The sequence below is a fragment of the Diadema antillarum genome, unplaced genomic scaffold (genome assembly GCF_040938485.1).
Source record: "Diadema antillarum isolate AM-2024a unplaced genomic scaffold, OU_Dant_1.0 scf00000077, whole genome shotgun sequence".
NCBI lineage: Eukaryota > Metazoa > Echinodermata > Echinoidea > Diadematoida > Diadematidae > Diadema > Diadema antillarum.
Window position 1 is genome coordinate 1,350,151 of NW_027270966.1, and position 15,852 is coordinate 1,366,002.

General features: G+C 39.5%; 1 protein-coding gene across 1 annotated transcript in view; it reads left to right on the forward strand.

Moving 5' to 3' along the window:
* The first annotated feature begins 15,236 nt into the window (after positions 1-15,236).
* LOC139717593 (kelch-like protein 38) overlaps positions 15,237-15,852 on the forward strand; it is a 77,545-nt gene continuing 76,929 nt past the window's right edge. Inside the window, exon 1 of the mRNA XM_071629103.1 lies at positions 15,237-15,596. The gene's annotated coding sequence lies outside the window, so the exon portion shown is untranslated. The remainder of the gene's footprint in view (positions 15,597-15,852) is intronic.

Below are 15,852 nucleotides of genomic sequence, written 5' to 3' on the forward strand. Positions count from 1 at the left end.
ATATCATTCTAAATTGGTATGTTTTAGAAACTGCAATTTTTTGCCCAAGATCCTTTAATGCAGCCACAAAATCTCCAATATTGGACAATTGTAGAACAATGTCTTTGCCATTATGAGTAAAACTTGTTATGTGAAATTAAGAATTAATGAATTATAGAATCACTACCTGGTACCTACATGAATAATTATGCAAATAGATACTAAGTAAATAGGTAAGCGTTTGAATAAGTACTTGATTAAGTATAGATTCAGACACATAGACATGAAAAAGAAAATACAAAATCAATCCAGTTATTTCTGCAGTGTGGTTTCATCAAATCGCTTTAGCTGAGAATTGAGGGAATTTGTAATATTTTTGGTGCACTCTTTGATTACCGGTATTAGTATGCAGGCATGATTATTAGTCTGTCTCGGATGTGCATGAAATTATACACATGTCTACAATGAAAACAGAATGTGCCCTTAGAAGTAGACATAAGTGTCTTTCTACCCAATTTTCAGTCTTAGTGGACAGATTACTATATGTTGGAGAAAAGAGAGAGAGAGAGAGATAGCATGCCACTTAATGTTGAATTTCAAACTGGTTCTATGGTTGTCAGACTCTGACAGAATCTGTTTATGCACTCCAAATTGCATCTAGACTAAGTTGGATATAAAGCTTTTGCCTTTGTAATCTGCAACGATGATATGCATATCTGTATTTTTGACACCCTGAAAGTCTCTTAGCAGTGAAAACGTTTGACAACATTTGATTAGTATTTTTTTTCTTTTTGGTTGTGAAGCAAACAGTAACACCCGAATTACATCCATGATTTGATTCTTTCAATCTAACTGATTATATTTGCTTTGCATGCTACATTTGGTCATGAAACTGGGGTATGAAATGTGTGAAATCATGGATCCATTTCACTCACAGCAGGCAAAGAGCAACCTGAACATTATTTCTGTAATGTAATTTAGTGTAATGTGTGTAAAATTGGCCACACTTAAGCATTGTCTGTATATTCTGCATTATAATTTTGTATTTTTCCTGTACATACTGTATTTATTTATGACTGCCTCCTGTTTTTCCCCGAGGTTCTGTCTAGAAGTACAGATATTTATATACTCTTTCTGTTCATTGTTGAACACCTCCGTTCTTCCTTTTTTTTTTTTTTTCAATGAGTTTTATGTCTTTAGTTATAGATAATCATACTTGAAAGCTTTTGTATTGTTTGTCTGTTTGAAATAGATGAGTTAAAAGACAAAGATCAGAAGGAGGTTGAAAGTGCTGGGTGGAGTTTGTTGAAATGCATGCCGTATGCTTGCTGCTTGTGTCAAATTTAAACCCCCGCTTATATTTTCCTTTTGATTAGTTTGCAGAAGCAAGATTGTGCTTGAGGTTTCTTTTATTCAATGTGATGTTGTCTTTACATAAATTTCTCTGAATGCTTTCTTGTTTTTGTTTGTTTGTTTGTTTGTGTAATTGTAATCTTTTCCTAGAGAGCTGCAGTAGTGACAGACACTAAGTTCTAGCTTTTCCAAGTGAAAATATGTATGCAAACATCTCTTTATTTATTTGCTCAGCAATGAGGAAGTGCAAAGGAAGAAATTATTATTTTTTTTTTTTTGTATTTCTGTAATGAATGGTGTAAAAAAAATAGTACTTTGCATTTATTTAACAGGAATGAAATGCTGGATTAAAGCCCCTCAAATTCTGACTTTGTTATGTACCCAGAAAGAGAGAAAGTGTGCTAGATGTCCGTAATATCCAACAACATTAGTCAGCCTGCCTGGATACCAGCAGCTTGTGTGGCTAACTTTTGTCTTAATAACTTAAATGATTGTATGCAAATCTTTACTGGCCTTTTGAATGCAATAATATATCAAAAAATATACAGCATTTGAATGTTATGTCCGTGACATTTGTGTGGTTGACCACTTTGTTGCTATTGGTCCTCTTGTGTTTACCTTCCCATATCTGTCCACAAACTCGTTGAGAGAGAAAGTTCATTTTGTCATTGTGCTATATATGTACAGGATTCAGGATTCAGGATGTATGAAATACATCACATCAAATAAGATCAGCTCATTTGTTCAACGATGAATAGAGGGCAGTTAGACACTTTCAACATGTAACTCCATAGCGAGTACTGATATAACAAATTTGCCATAAAAGGGGCAATTTTGTGTTATAGGCAGTCAAACAGAGAAACACATTTGAAAAGGCCATTTTATTTTGAAATATTGTCACTGTGAGCATGAGTCTTTTGGGGTCAGTGACCTCTGTATGGGGGAGTTTGCCTGTGTCAGTAGCTTCAATGCATTTTTCAAAATGACTGAATGCAGTCTAGGGGACTCATGAAGCATTTTGTCAGATATTTCTTTTTTCTGACAAACTGTTATATGCTACTAAAATCCTTGCGTCAGATTGGCTGAAAGCAAATTTGTCTGATAAAGTTGTCGGACAAAGCGCTTCATGAAATGATCCTCGGATCCCCCCCCCCCAATGTCCTATTGCCCTTTTGTCAGCTGACCTTTCATCAGTTGACCTTTCGTCAGTTGATCAACAATGTGAATTTGTCGATCTCCAATCCATTGATCCCCCCCCCCCCCATTTCTTCTCCGTGCATCTGATGTATTTGTATATATATGAAGCAGTCCAGTGTGAATCCAACACGGGAGCATTGTATCTATATTTTGTATGTTGCCAATACTGGATGAGTAACATCAAATAAATTTATGACCTCAACACCGAGTTTTTGTTGATTTATGAATGTTTCCTGTTTCGTACATTTGGTATTTTTGTTTTATTTTGTTTAGGGTTTTTGTCAGATTTCAGCAAACATATCAGAACTCCCTTTTATCAGCCTGTGAATATGTGCACTCCATATGATATATATGTATATACAGCTGTATATATATATATACATATATTGATAGTCAAGAGAAAAATTGCTAATGCATTTTATCCAACAAGTTAATTTTATGCTATTTATTATTTAATCAATAAGAATAACTCGGCCGTAATCTGGCAGAACTGCGTATCTCCTTTAACACATTACGCCAGAAATCGGGTTTAAAGATTCAATGTTACACCTTTCTAAACTGAGATACGATGAGTTGCATTTGTCCTCTTTTCTCGGTCATAATTGGTCTAAAGAATTTATTTCCAGCAAAAAAATGACAATTTGACCTTTTTAAGTAGCAAAAATTACCAATTTAAAAAACTTACGCAGTTCTGCCAGATTAATCGTCGCCAAATTTTTGCGATCGTAATCTGGCAGAACTGCGTATCTCTGGTCACGTGCCCGGGTTGATCAGCCAGAACTGCGTAAGTTTTTGGCCATGCGGGGGGTTTTTCAGGCAGAACTGCGTATCTCTAGGAGATACGCAGTTCTGCCTGATAAGCACGTGTTTCATCAGGCAGAACTACGTATCTCTTTTCGTCGTCAACCACGTGCTTATCAGCCAGAACTGCGTATCTCCTAGAGATACGCAGTTCTGGCTGATAAACACGTGGTTTATCAACCAGAACTACGTATCTCGGTCTATTTTCTGCGGGTTATCTATCGTATTTTACCATCCACCCTCTTACTATTCAGCGGATGCAGTGTCAAAACAATGAATATTTTAGATTGAGTACAATTTTTTTTTTGAAATATTTGTATTGTATAAAGTCATCATCATTGATTCACATTTAATTTCATTTTATCCATTCATTTGTATGAGGAAAATAACTTGCTTTCCCCAAATGTTGTCAGTCTGTGTTCATGTTTCAGTATTATTTAGCGGCACAAGTACTGCTACATCAAAAGCCTGGCTGCTGCTTGGGTTATTGTCGATCTCGTGAAGCATTGCATTTGGATTAAGAATAATATTAGACTAGATTCTAGATGTTAAGCTATATTGTTCATCAAGACTACAGGAACTACACTGTAGACCGTCTAGACCGTAGTCTTTTCAGGCCTAACGATACACTAGACGTCTAGAGAGTAGTAGAGCGGTACGTAGGAATCTGCATACGATAGGCCTACTGATCTCATCATTATCCTAGTATTCCTACTCTATGCCCAAAGTAAGAGTAAGCCTAGACCCTTTTGGCTGAAGGCCTAAACTCTATTTAAACTAAAGAATACTAGGAGCTAGGCCTGACTAAAAGTTTATTTACAGTTTTATTAGAAAATAAAAAAATAGACCCTAGTTCTCGTTTGTGTCGACTCCTACTGTAGGCCTTATTGTCGCTACAGTACTAACGTTAGGGTAGTAGTGTTCTAACCGTTACTATCTACGCAGGCCTATTAATAGGGTGTCGGGAGCATTTTTGTAACTTTTGAAATTCTGTGAGAAACGAATTGTGAAATATTTCATATGAAAGAGACTTACATCATTAAGACATATTTCAAATTTCATGGCGAAATGATGTTTCTATCTTGAGAAATTTAACTTTGAAATCACAGCAATATCACCCCCTTTTTTTACGAGCACGCATGAAAATGTGACCCAAATCCAGCGATCAGATAATGAGCGTACAGCGGTTAGAAAATACGCGTAACAAGCGCAGAAGCCACTCCCCCTATGTCTTGTCAGACCCTGTGTGCGCTGCGTGCGCACGTACGTGCTCTTTATTCAGTTTACATTCGATTCACATGTACCGTATTGAGCGCCCTACAACACGTACGAACCCCGCGTATGTATGCAGGCGCAGCTATCTAGCAGCAGCTAGGCAGCTGGCGCAGCCCCGCCGGTAAAGTTCGGGGAATGGAGCCGAGCGGAGAGCATCGCGATTGTAGGCCAGGGGAGCCGGCATGGCGAGCATGGTTCGAAGAAATATGCAGTCGATTGTCGAGAGCAGGTGCACGCAGCTCGCGTGAAATGCACAAGCTACAACCTCTACAGCCACAGGCTTGGAATTGATGCCACATTACCACTATTCGTACATGCAAAAATGGCCAAATAAGAGTCTTCCGAAATCTTTTCCACGCCCTTTTTGTCGATCGGGTGTTCGTAATACACCGCTGCCGCTACCACCACAGTAACGTTAGCTAAGGCCTACTTCGTTCGCACTTGGCTAAGCGGACATGATTGTATTTACAACCGATTTCTCGGCTTAGTGCCAGTGACTCGAGCATTGCGAGTGCACTTTCGAAATATAAATGAACAACGATAAGATCATAACCAATCCACAAGTAAACTAATAGTAGTAGACAGAAATTTAGTAGAGTCTGGTTGTTTTGCAAGACGTACGTGATTTGTGAGCGTGACTGTATTCGATATGTACAGTACAGAGTGCATGCTATGTGATGCGTGTTGTAGGAGCTATCGCAAGCGACAGCCCAGTTTCCTGCCTCGTGATATGCACATCATACACAACACATACACACACAAACGTAGTGACACACACACAGTGGTAGCTCTCTAGCTCTGCTGGCAGCATCTGGCGCGCGCCGCATGCAAACGCGATCCATCCCCACACAACCGTAGAGGCCATGTGGTTTTAGACGGCGATGCGTAATCAAATTTACATATGCATTAGCCCCTTCGCGCGAAGTTACTATGGATTCTTGCATACGAAGCCCCGCCTAAAACGTTCGCTGTGACCAAAAAATTATTGCAAGGGGTATCTTCAAGGCGATATCCCCACACCTAGGCGTGGAGCTAGCGAAAAACTAGCGGCACCATCGGATTCAGCATGTCCTCAACTACTAGTATGTCTCACGGCAATACAAATACCGAAGCAGACGCTGAGATATGGGGATAGATGTGCTTCTATCGATTTTTACATCAATTTATCGTCGGATTCATGTACCGCCGTTCTGATAGGATATGGAGAAAAACTTCCTCTTTCATATGATACCAAATTTGTTAGGATTCGTTAATGGCATGGTCTGGGGATTTGGCAATAAAGGCGAAATTTTGCTCAAAAATGCTGGGTCAAAACGGCGTAGGCGCGCGGCTCCATTGCATTCTATGGGACTTGCGTGTTATGAGATAGGGGCGCGTTTTGGTCGAGGGTTAGCAGTGCGCGATCAGACACCCTACTATTAAAAACGTACGAGAACTCTCGAACTCTGTCTACTCGATTGTCTAGGTCTATGTAACATCCAGACGTCTATTTTGGGGCGTCATTATAACAGACTAGTAGATCAATGAAAATTAGTTTCTAGATTTTCTAGTCTAGACTCTAGATCTAACGCTAGACTCTATATCCAGGTAGGGGCTAAATCTAGCGTTACAGCTAGACTGTTTATTGGGGATCTAGGCCTAGAAGGTACTAATGTTACAGTAGATCTAAGAACAACGTAAAGCCTAACCTGCCTATCTATAATGACTAACGGTAAGTGTATAAAGTCTATAACCTATAATGTCTAGTAGTAGTACTAGACTAGTAGTAATGTATAACTGTTTAATAGAACACAGATCTAAATCTAAGTTTCAGATCTATTTCTAGGGCTAAATGTTTATAATTTAGCGTTTAACCTGTAGATTCTAGATTCTTCATATTACAGACTTCAAGAATGTCTGGCCGAATCAAATCTGGAAAAATAGAAAACTGAGTAAAGACAGAATAACCGGCGATTCAGCCTAAGTTAAGTAACGGTAGGCCCCAGTAGTCTAACATGCTACTAGTAGTAGGCCCCTACTGCACAACTCTACTGGGAGTACCGGTACGGTACCGGTATTAAAAAGTAAACTGTAATTTAAGTGTTAGTATTGGTCAATTTCTGACGTCTGTAGGATTGGATCGAAAATGCCATCGTTATGGACGGTATCCTAGATATTCATTAAACTTCTCGAGATCAATCCCATAGATCCAAGCCCACTAACCGCTTATTACAATGAAAAATAAAATAAAAAGCTATGGTCAATGGATTACAGATATTATTGTTCGCGTGACCTACGCTACCGCACAGTACATTGATTTCACGTACACTAACAATGGACAAGTGCTGCAGCAGTACTAAGTAGGCCTAAAATTGACTGGAGCGTGATGTCAGACAAGATGCAAACTATAACGTTTGTTAGATCTAGAAATGCTCTAGGCTTAAAAAACACTAGATTGTAGCAAAACTTAATAGTAAGGCATACCGCATATTGACCTGTTTTGAAGCCTGCCAGTCTATGAAGGGAAAGAAAGTGGCAATTTCCCCCAAGAGTAACGAGGGTTATTGCTTTAGCGTGACTGTCGTCGTGTACAATACACGTAGCTACGTAGCCGTACGACGTGTCTAGCTAGCTAGTTTAGGCGCAGGCAGGCACTGCTAGCCTGAACGCGCAGCGCGTTCGTCACTACCAAGGTCACGCACGCGCGTGTTAAGATATACCATGTCCGTGCGGGATGCAGGAACACCTTGGTCCAAGCGTTGTCGTAAGTCGACTTACGCAGTTCTGCCTGATTAACATCGGAAAATTCATTTCGAATCTCGACTTACGCAGTTCTGCCAGATTAATCGCCCTCTCTCCTCAGGAATTTTGCCAAAATCACTTTCTAAAAATAACTTTCTGTACCGATTCACAACTTATTTTTTGGCCCACTTGAAAGAGCATGAGAAAAAACACACAAAACACTCAAAACCTGAAAATCGACCAAAATCGACTTAGGGAGTTCTGCCAGATTACGGCCGAACTAGTTGGCTAAAATGCGTGAACCTTATTTTCTCTTAACCATCAATGCGTAAATGCCAATATGTGGAAAGCAATATATATATATATATATATATATATATATATAAGTAACAAAGCTGCAACAAAGTTCATGCTGTATTCACCAACGGTTTATTTCTTCACACAAATTTTCGGGCGTCTCGCCGCCCTTTCTCAAGTGTTGATACTGAGAGAACAATAACAAAATTAAGCCATAACAATATATTGCAACCGTGTTACTAAGGATGCGCGCTTTAACGCATCCATGCTAGGCATCCTAACACCCAGCGCGCATCCTGGCAACAGTACAATGTTACGTCATAATGAAATTACAATGAGTATAAAGCATACATGAAAAAACTTGGCACGACTGATACAGAAGTAATTCCTCTGAATACGCAGCTGCGGTGGTAATGTAAAAGCAGTGCATTATTTCTTTCAAAATTCAACATACACATAAATTAACTTTAATTCTAGTGTATAGATAATCTTTACATAATCTGAAATTATCATGATCAATATAAACATTCGATTTTTTTAAATCAAACTGAATCGTCACACTGATGGTTATGCAAAATATGTGCAAGCAGTTTACCATTCCTTTCAAACTTCAGCATACACATACATTAACTTCCAAATTCTGGTGAGTAGATAGTCTTTAAATAATCTGAGACTATAGCATGAGTATGAAATACGTGAAAAATCATATTTTTCTTCTTTTGATTAAATAGATACGTCACAATACGTCTCGGAGTGGAAAAAAGACTGGTTCCAAGAAATGGTTAAAAGGAGCGTCAGCATTATATCACTCAAGCAATATAATGATAAGATCTATTGCAGCGGGGTAAACGGGAGAACATACAACAATAAGCGGCGCACCTACTTGTAAAAAGTGTAGTTCGTGAGCCATGATAGATCTATGTTCATGCCCTGTCCCTGGAAGCTTCGTGTGCGGATGATTGTTTTTAGTTCTTTCACGTGTCTTTCTTCAAATGCTTCCATGTCCTTGTATAAAATGCAACATTGCAGATCTGTTAGTGTGTGATTTGGTTTGTTGAAGTGTTGTGCGACTGGATGTTGTGTTTGACTTCTAATGATTGTGCTTTTGTGATTGTTGAAACGTTGTCTAAAATTTGTTGTTTCTCCGATGTAGACAGCCAGGGGACATTGCTTGCATGTAAGGCTGTATACTACATTCTTGCTGTTGCAGTCCCCTGACGTCGGATGGAGGGTGTGGCCGGAGCCAAGTGTGATATCTGTATCTGTGATTAGGTGAGCGCATATTTGACATCGTTTGTTTCCACATTTATGATTTCCAGTAGGATTGATTGTTCTGTTGACTCGAGATCGTGTAAGCAAACTCTTCAGGTTGCGTGGCTGTCGTTGTGCATGTAAGGGACGTGCTGTTAACTCGGGAGCTACCGATTGGACTTGTTTGAGAGTAGGCCATTCTTTCCTCACTTCCTTCATGAACTGTTGTGATGTGGGATGATATGTTGTTACAAAGACTTTGCGTGTGTGTGAGTCTTTGGGTTTCAGATTATCATGATGTAGTAAGGATGAGCGTCTTTTTGCTATCGCGCGGTCCCTACCTGCTTGCACAATGTCTAACGGGTACCCCGCTGCAACGAATTTTTGCCCCAGCTTCAAAGACGCATCCAGAAATTCCTTGTGATCAGAAATGATTCGTCTGTAGCGGAGCATTTGACTGTACACAATTGACCTCTTAATATGATTAGGATGGAAGCTGTTGTACTTAAGATACGTCTGTCTGTCTGTAGGTTTGTGGTAAACAGACGTGTTCAGCTTCCCTCCTTCTTTGCGGATAGTCACATCAAGAAAGTGTACTTCTGACCTAGAGCTGTCCATAGTAAATTTGATGTCGGGATGAACCATGTTGAGCTTGGAGTGGAACTCCGACAGCTGTTCGTCAGAATGGGGCCAAATGAGAAAAATGTCGTCAATGTAGCGGACGAACATGCTAGGTTTTAGAGTTTCTTTCGAGAGGAATTCTTCCTCGAGTACGGCCATAAAAATACTGGCATACGCTGGCGCAAATTTAGTACCCATGGCAGTACCTTGAGTTTGTAGAAAGCATTCATCATCAAATGTGAAGTAATTATGTTTCAAGATGAACTGGGCAAGACGACAAATGTCTTCTATGGGCATGTCAGAAGAAGGGTCGTGTTTGGTCAAAAATCTACGCAATGCATTAACCCCATCGGAGTGAGGAATGTTCGTGTACAGACTGACGACATCCAAAGTGACTAGAGTGCAATTTGGAGGAAGCTGAATGTTGTCGAGTCTATTAAGAAAATCATTGGTATCTTTTACATAGCTCTCGACGTTATGTAAGACCCCTTGTAGATACTTGTCAATGAAAGCTGACATCGGTTCAGTAAGTGAACCTACACTGGAAACAATTGGCCGTCCAGGCGGAATGATCTTATGTTCTCTCGATAACTCAGTAATTTCGGAAGTTTCCAAATCTTCAGCATTTTTGTCAGTGGCATTTGCTACCATCGTCGGAAGTTTATGGATCTTAGGTAATGTGTAAAATCTACTAGTTACCGGCTTACTTGGTACAAGTTGTTTCGCTTCTCTCTTATCGATGTGTTTCAGGTTATTACAAAGAGTCTCAGCTTCCTTCGTGAACAAGCTCGTAGGGTCACTTATTGTTGTATGTTCTCCCGTTTACCCCGCTGCAATAGATCTTATCATTATATTGCTTGAGTGATATAATGCTGACGCTCCTTTTAACCATTTCTTGGAACCAGTCTTTTTTCCACTCCGAGACGTATTGTGACGTATCTATTTAATCAAAAGAAGAAAAATATGATTTTTCACGTATTTCATATTCATGCTATAGTCTCAGATTATTTAAAGACTATCTACTCACCAGAATTTGGAAGTTAATGTATGTGTATGCTGAAGTTTGAAAGGAATGGTAAACTGCTTGCACATATTTTGCATAACCATCAGTGTGACGATTCAGTTTGATTTAAAAAAATCGAATGTTTATATTGATCATGATAATTTCAGATTATGTAAAGATTATCTATACACTAGAATTAAAGTTAATTTATGTGTATGTTGAATTTTGAAAGAAATAATGCACTGCTTTTACATTACCACCGCAGCTGCGTATTCAGAGGAATTACTTCTGTATCAGTCGTGCCAAGTTTTTTCATGTATGCTTTATACTCATTGTAATTTCATTATGACGTAACATTGTACTGTTGCCAGGATGCGCGCTGGGTGTTAGGATGCCTAGCATGGATGCGTTAAAGCGCGCATCCTTAGTAACACGGTTGCAATATATTGTTATGGCTTAATTTTGTTATTGTTCTCTCAGTATCAACACTTGAGAAAGGGCGGCGAGACGCCCGAAAATTTGTGTGAAGAAATAAACCGTTGGTGAATACAGCATGAACTTTGTTGCAGCTTTGTTACTTATCTTTTTATCTTGCCAACACGTGGACTACCTTATCAACATATATATATATATATATATAGTATACATATATATTCATTTGATAATTAAAGTATACTTACACATATTGTTATACAAATGAATAGATAATACATACATATAATATTCAAATTCACTTGTGTGTATGTGTGTGTGTGTGTGTGCTCGAATGGAACCCACATAACAAGAAATACCTCTGAAGACTTCTTAAATTATCACTTACATTTCAATAATTTTCTTTGTTCTTCAGCAGCTTTAATTCAAGTATCTCAAGTTGATAAAAATAGATATATCGGTTTGTGCATTTCATGTGCTGCAGTTCTTTATCAAGCCTCTTCAGCGTTGCCCCTGCTCTGACCTCCAGAGGGCTCCACCATTTTTATTACCCTAGAGTTGCCATTTACCCATTTACAAACCTGGGTTGACAGGGACATGGTGGGTGAGAACATCGTGTCCAACAATTTGTCCAACTTAATTAAGGACATAGGCACTTGACATTATTTGAACTCGGGATCTCTAATTGACAGCCAAGAGTCTTATCCACTACAGCGCCCCCACCACACTGTCCGACTATACACCGACTACACTGACGAAACAAACAGCAGAGTTGGGCTTTAACACTGGGGTCCCCCTATCTACCGGGGGTTCCATGACGTTAGCTCCTGCGACATGAATTGCTCCCATGAAATATCTGCACGCTAAGCCGAACTTAGATTCTAACCACAAACATAACCCTCATACTACGAAACCTAAAACCCTATCACAACTCTAACTCTAACCCGATAAGTCCAATTAGAGAAAATAGCAGACCGGGAAATTTGTCGCAAAGCAAATGTCGTGTATTTTGCGTCAAGAATTGCTGCAGTAATAATTATGGCTTGCTTTGCAGCTGACAGTCGGTGTTGTTTTGTTTTGCCCATAGCAAATAATACTCACCGTTCGTTGGAGGAGACATTTACTGTAAAGCTTACTTATACAAGCTAGAGAATGCACAATCAGGCCTACACATTTTCAGTTACCATGGTTACAGAGATAATATGCTTATAATCCACGGTCTCATTGTGAACATTACCAAGGCCAACACTGACATGATTTCGATTTACAATTTTCAATTCTTGACCAATTCTGTCTGTTTTTTTTGTATAAAAACGCTTTGAATAAAAAATATATCTGTTATAAGTTCACAAAGCATGTGAAGTATTTTAACACAGTTATCATTATATCACATGTAGACCAAAATTTATCGCCAATGTTGCACTTTGGGGTGACGTTCGGTATTCTGAAGGTTAGTTCTTCCGAAACTCACAAATTCTCCATGCCCATTGCAAATGTTCGTATAATGCGGAAATGAAATAAGGGTCGTCAATCCGAACATATTATGCGGCGTTATTCCGAAGGTTCGTCAATTGAAAAATAAAATAAGGTTCATTCATCTGAAAAAGAAAAAAAGGTGACTAGGCCTCCTTACGAAAATTTGGAATTATGAACCTTATTTCGTTTTCGGATTAACTAACTTTCGAAATAACGAACCTTTCACTTAGTTTGAGATTATGAAACTCTCGGAATAACGAACCTTATTTTATGTCGCATTAAGAAGCCTTATTTCATTTTCGGATTAATGAACCTATACTGAATAACGAACCTCCGAAATATATAGCGAACCTTATTCTATTTTCGGATTAACGAACCTTCGGCGTAACGAACCTTCGAAATAACAGAATTACGAACTGTAGCCTTTTAATAGGTATAGGGTCATGAACTTTTAGTTGTAAAATCAATCCCTTTAGCTGTCATCCGCCGGTAACAGCAAACACTGTCAGACAAGACAGTTACTTTATATCACATTTTTTTCTTTCTTTATTTTTCTTCCTTCGTGGTGGTTCCGAGTACCAAACTGCTGCTTCAGTGGCAACGTGAATTAATTTCATCCTCAAATCAGCCTCAAGTCTGCCAGTTGCACTTCTGTTCTGATTTTTTTTAATAGTTTGGTTACACTAATAACAGTCTGCCCAATATACATAAGGTATATACAAAAAAGAAAAAAGAAAAAAGGAGACGGATCACCAGCTGAGGGTATCCATTTGAGTACCCTCATTCGTGCACTTTCAAGAGTCTCAAGATATTGTTGGCTTGCACCTGCCACTAAGGTATAATAACTAAGTACTAGCTTAATTAAACTGTAAGTGGGCTTGCCTCCTCGGGTCGGACAAAAAGGATATTTCGTCTTCTGTCATAATCACTATACAGGCCCGGATGCATATATGAGGTCCAAACATCTGGAAACAGTACACAGGAAGATCTGCGTGGAAGAATTTGCACCAGACTCAGAGCCCCGTATTCTACTGTAGACCAAGGTTTAAACCCATTTTCTTTTTAGACTCACTTTAGACCCACTTTAGACCAGACATTGGTTTAAACTCGGTTTAAGTCTTTAGCAGAGTACGGGCCAAAGAGTTTAGGGCATATTAACAAATTCAGTCAACCAAACCACAAGCCACCAATGACTCGCAATAACGAAGGCCTGAGAATTGTCTTTCTTTGAAAGAATTTTTTTTTCCCCTAAGCAATTTCTTTTTTAAGGATTTCGTTCAGAATGTTCCGTATGTCATTTATTTTGAGACGCAAATTATGTTCGTCTGCATGTTGAATCTGTTTCTGCATATCTATGTTATCCATCCATTTAGTTTAGATCGTAATTATAATGTTGTGTCATCAGGCCTTTGTTGATAAGATGTTTGTGTGGGACAAGACATGCTACTGACAAGAAGAGGCGACAAAATTGAGAAAATTTGTTATGACCATCAAACTGAAGTTGCTCGAATTAGAATCCCACGGGCATGCTGGCATTTTGACTGCACAGAAGATTAGATTTCAGAATGTTGATCTCGACACTATTGTCTCCAAAGTAACGTTGTATAAAATGTAATATCGTGTGAACGGCCACATGACAATGCCTGTGCTTTAAAAAAAAAAAGAGCGGGTTAAAAGAAAAAGAAAGCTTTGTTGATGGATCGAGTGACTCTTTATTGTTTTTTGTTTTTGTTTTATGTGCTTTGTTCTGGTCATGGTTGGGTGAGCTGCAAGCCTATCACTATGGCTTTTTTTTTTGTATATCGCGGTATATTATTTTTCTTTGCGTACACAAACCCTGAAATTCTTATCAGATCCCTCTGGCCGATCTTTATTACTTCTTGTCGGCAACTTACCTCTGTAAAGATGACCTCTTGGCCTCTAATTTTCTTCTTGCCTAACTCATCATAATGACTCCTTTGACACTCCACCAAAGTCGATTTTAAAATACCTGTAAATGGAAGGCGTAGGCCTACCACTAGACAGACAGATCCGTCTGTCCGGAGGACTCTTTTATATTTTGCCATTAACGCTGTCCTCCGTAGACACGGAGGGGATCCGTGAAGCCAGACGCAGTCTCCGCGGAACATTCCCCGACGAACAGATACAGACCGATCTTTCGGTCAAGCCTACCATTTGCAATGCATTGATCATAGATGATCCAATATGGTTTGTATACAATTCTTGATTTCACTACATGATTCCAACAGAGCACTGAATGAATGGAACTTACAAAGAGAATAGAGGCTACACTTAGTAATCTTTTCCTTGAAATACTAGTACAAAAATTGCCTAAAAACGCACAGGCCAGTTTCAGCAGCTGTGCAACCTTTTGCCGGGGAGGGCGGTATTGCCTTTAGCTGGATGATTTTAGTTTACCTTTTTCCCCTTTTTTCTTTACCCCACTGTTTGGTGGTTTTACCAGGAGAGTCCTCTGCTTCCAAAATTATTGCGTACTGGTATTCGTTTCTAGCCACAACTGCCAAGTTTCGATTTGCACACAGTATGAATACACAGAAAGTGATTCGGTAACCGTTGTTTCGAGATGTTTAGTGGTTTACAAGTATTCATTCACACGCATCAAAATATCTATTGGTATCCGAATCTCTGATGCGTCAGCGCCATAGAGATGTACTAGTATACTAATAATCTCTATGTGAAAGTCCTACGTGGATCGCGCGCAGACGCCGCCCGCCCGTCCAACAGTGCCAATCCGTGCCGGATAAGCAGCAGCACACACCGGATCCGGTTGCACATCATATCGGTCCGGTTCTGCACATCATCCCGTACATTACAGACAAGTGGATTAGTTGAACTGCGCAATTCAGTAGCCTTTTTCGGGAAACAAAATCTGCATCCCTTCTGAAGAAGAAAGAGATACATCGACACTGAAAATAGTAAAGGGCACAATAGTTTCTGTCGATTGGGAACTCACGTGATGTCCTGACGCATCCAAATTTGGGGACTCTCTCGACCTAAAGACTGGCGAAAAGGGGACAAGAATTTGTGGGAATCTGGATAACCAACTCGACGAACAGTAACCAGACATCTCTGAGGGGGCTTACCCAAGAACTCCGGGATCGGGATCAACCGGACGCCCTGTACATGTGTAGCTACTGTACGGAGTGGTTGGGTCGCCGCACAAAGAACGGTGAGCATCTCGCGTGCAGCGGGTCTACGCACATATTACAAAAACCTCCTCTGTTGGTTATAAGTCTTTGACTGATGATGGTAGATTCTATGATATACATAAATAATGCAGCTTTTTCGGTTAGATTGATGGAGATTGCTACAGACTGCAAACTGCTTGGTCTTCTACCCAGCCACGCCAAGGCTCAAAAGGTAAATGGCTATGTATGGGACTGGTTGTGCAAGAGAATCATTTAGAGTAATGTTAGACAATTTGG